Here is a 3,750-nt window from a genome sequence, read left to right on the forward strand (position 1 = left end):
ACTCCCTCTTTCAACAAACTTGGGAGACATGAAAAATCATGATAGAAAAAATGTTTTTCCATTCCCCCAACCCTGTCTTGAAATTCAGATTTTGATTTTTTCCCCAATCTATATTTCCCCTCTCATGTTCATCCTTTATATTACTGTTTTTCTTCCTCACTCTGCTACAGAGACTGCCTTTAACATCCTCTTTTCTCTCCTTTTTCCACTGACATTTTCAAAGCTGAGGCACATTCCTACAAAAATATTTAAACATTGCTTCCCCATTTAATGCTACTTTGGATAGCTATGTTTTTGTTCTTGCTATTTCCCACTGACATATATTCCCACTGTGGCTGCCATTTCTCTGAGGTTTTGTGCAGGGGTGGGCTTCAAAATTTTTAGCAACCAGTTCTCTGCCCGGTTGCCGGGTGGGCGTGGCCATGGCCTAGTTGGCCTCTAGCACCACAGTGAAGGGGAGCATTTTCACCCTCCCTGGGTTTCGGAGGCTTTCTTCGAGCCTCCGGGAGGGTGAAAACATCCTCCCCAGGCTCCGGAGGCTCTCTGGAGGCCAGAAATGGGCCTGTTTCCGACCTTCTGGAGCCTCTGGGAGGCCGTTTTTTTGCCCTGTACTTATCTGGGATCCAAAATAGGCTGCATGGGGACTCCTGGGAGGGGCGGGGCAGGGTGGATGGGGCCAGCCATGGTGGGATTTGCCAGTTCGCCGAACCAGCCATATAATTAACTACTAGTTAGCTATGGGTTTGCCTGAACTGGGGCAAACCAATATCAGCCGACCCCTGGTTTTGTGGCTATAATTCCTGAAACCGATATTCATTCTGGGATGATTACCTTTCTTTTTAAAAAACCATCAAAATGTGTAGTTGTTAAAAGGCTGTGCTTGCATATCACTCACTGTTGAACTCGCTTCAGCAATATATGTATCTTTGAACTCATAGTGACGTACATATCAGTTAGTAGAAGTATTTCTGTGCTCAGCAGTAAGAATAAGAAGCATCAAATTGCTGCTAAAAGAAGAAAAAGAGACTCTACTTTTAAGAAACAACATATTTCAGAATGAAAACTTGATATCCTGTCTATTAAAAGATAACCTTGTTTACAAATTAGGTTCCCTGACAATATGATTCATGAAAGAGAAAACATTTTATATATAATGAATATATAAAATATATAAGAAGAGAATTTGAACATTTAAGTACATTTTTCAGGAGTTTCTATATGGAATTCCTTGGTATCATTAAAAGTTTCAGGAGACAAATTTTCTAACATTCCTGGTGGAAGAGAAAACAGCTTGAGTTAGATTTCCTTTAAGTCTTGCTTAAGAAAATGTTACCACGGACGTAAATATGACCAGGCAAATGTTGCTTATGAACTGCAGTACAGGTCTTAATTGGGAAGGATTATGGTTTATATAAATGATTACACAGTCAAATTTGTCATCTCACATTGAAACAGTTTTGCTTACTGTCCCTTTCCTTTGGGGACTAGCCAGAGTTATATTTTGCTTTGCCAAAAGTGCAAAAGTCACAAGTCCAGGCACAAATCTTTCACCTGCTTCTCATCTTTGATGAAAGCTGGCCTACACAGTTGTGCAATTATGGCAGGCAGGAGGATCTTTAATTTGAAATATCTTACTTAGCCCCAATCTTATTATTAGTAAGCCTGATTTAATGTTATCTGAAGTTATGGACAGCTCCCTTTTTGATCACCTTCAAGTTGTCAGCTTGCTTTCCACTAATACAAACATAAGCCTATGATGTTAAAGGACAAGCTTGAATCGTGGATAAATAACAAAGAATTCAATCATTATCTGTGTATGCATGAAAAATATCAACAGGATGATTAAAAAAATCTGAACTTTAAAAGAATGCAGAATTAGCTCCTGAAAGCTCATTTTAATCAACATAATAAAAGAGTGTGTAATTTTTAAGAGAAGCAAAAATAAATTACCTTCATCTTCAACCATATAATGCTGAGTTCTGCATGAAAACCTCAAATATAAAATATATGCAATATTTTGCCTATTTTTATCTAAGGAACATCTTCTTTGGCATAGCTTGCCCTTCTGCGTTGCTGCGTTGCTGTGTTGTTGCCTAGCCCACAATTGTATGGCACAAAATTCTTATAGGTATAGTAGTTAGTTACTCATTAAACATCTTAAATAGCTAGTTTGATACCTGAGAAGCCCATCTCTGAAATTTATATGCAAAAATACTCAGAATAGATGGATTCCTGAAATTATAAAATACAAGAAAAAAAAAAGAGAAAGAAACTACCAAGAGCACAGTAGCATTTCATTTTCTGAATGATATTCATTAAAAACTACTACCCCAACACTTTTCTCTTCAAATTTGATCCAAATGGATATGCTTCCAAACAATAAATGTCTGTGGAGATTCTGTCATCCAGGTCATGGTTGTCCCAAAGATACTTTTTCAAAAGGCAACTGGAATTTCTCATTTTTCTTTGAAGACCAGAGCTGAAAAAGCTTCTTGGATGAGAAGCGAAATGTCTTCAAAGAAAAACCATAAAGTCCAGTTGCCTCTTGAAAAAGAACATTTGGACTTCCAAAAAAAAATAGCATGATTATATATTTGAAAGTTAAATCTCCCACCTACCCTTTTTTTCTACGTGCAATTATATCTAAGGTGAATTTTCATGCATGGAACCATTAGTTTGCATGCATAAAGCCTTTATTACAGACTCAGGAAAGTGAATAAAAGAACAAAAACCCATACTCATTTTCCAAAGAATGTAAGACTTCTAAATATGATGATTAATGAAATTAATAGAATGGCAAAGTGTCTTCCAAGATGAATATCATAGTTGACATATTAATTAAATGCCAAAGAGACCATGCAAGTGTGACAAGACCAAAGACTAATGGCATTGCAATCCAGATACCAATGGATGACTCAACAAAATGCACTAAGCCCATCATAACACAATTTGCAAATGTTTTCAGAGATGGAATTTAATTCTAGTCCTTGAATGAAAATGCTAAAATTTCAGTTACTGATCAGCTGCACTTGCCAGTCTGCTTCAACCTTCAAACTATAATCTCTAATACTGAAGTTTCTTCTTCAGACTCAAGCTACTTGCTGGAATATTAAGGGTAGGGCAGGTTAATATCAACCAATATGTAGAGCTACCCTGTCCATCTGCCCAACATGCATTCAAAGATGATGAATGCTGAAAGGAAGTTCCTATGTTTCAAACATGGACTGCAGTTCCTTTTAATACTCAGATCTCCTAGGAAAAGAGGTATTCCTTCATCTTTGTGCTCTTTGATCTTTTCCAAACATTTGCTTAGAACTTATCTTTCAAAGAGAACTTGCAAAATCTCCTTCCTGTGAAAAACATCTTCATTCTTAGAGGCTTCTTTGCCATACCTTTTTGCATGACGTTTGATCCCTGAGAGATTTGGTATAGAGATGGGCCATAATACTTTCATTAGAATTGTTGCTTTAGTCAAACAACATGCAAACATTACTGGTTTCAGAGAAGAGATTATTGATGAATTTCTAGATTATTGAAAGTTTATTTCTTTCTGCTAAAATATGTCATTTCCTAAACTTACAAAATTGACCATTTAATTTATTAGAATCATAATTTTAGAAGGAAACAACTAAATAGCAAGCAACAATTCTGCATGGCATGTAAAGAACTGATAAATTTAAAACAACGGGCATTATTCTACCTTGGAAGCCAAGAAAATTTCAGGTATGTATTTTTTGGGTGGCTTATGCC

Source organism: Notechis scutatus, chromosome 5 (genome assembly GCF_049901735.1).
Source record: "Notechis scutatus isolate UNSWTSFEM ecotype Mainland chromosome 5, rNotScu1.2, whole genome shotgun sequence".
In the NCBI taxonomy this organism is placed as follows: domain Eukaryota; kingdom Metazoa; phylum Chordata; class Lepidosauria; order Squamata; family Elapidae; genus Notechis; species Notechis scutatus.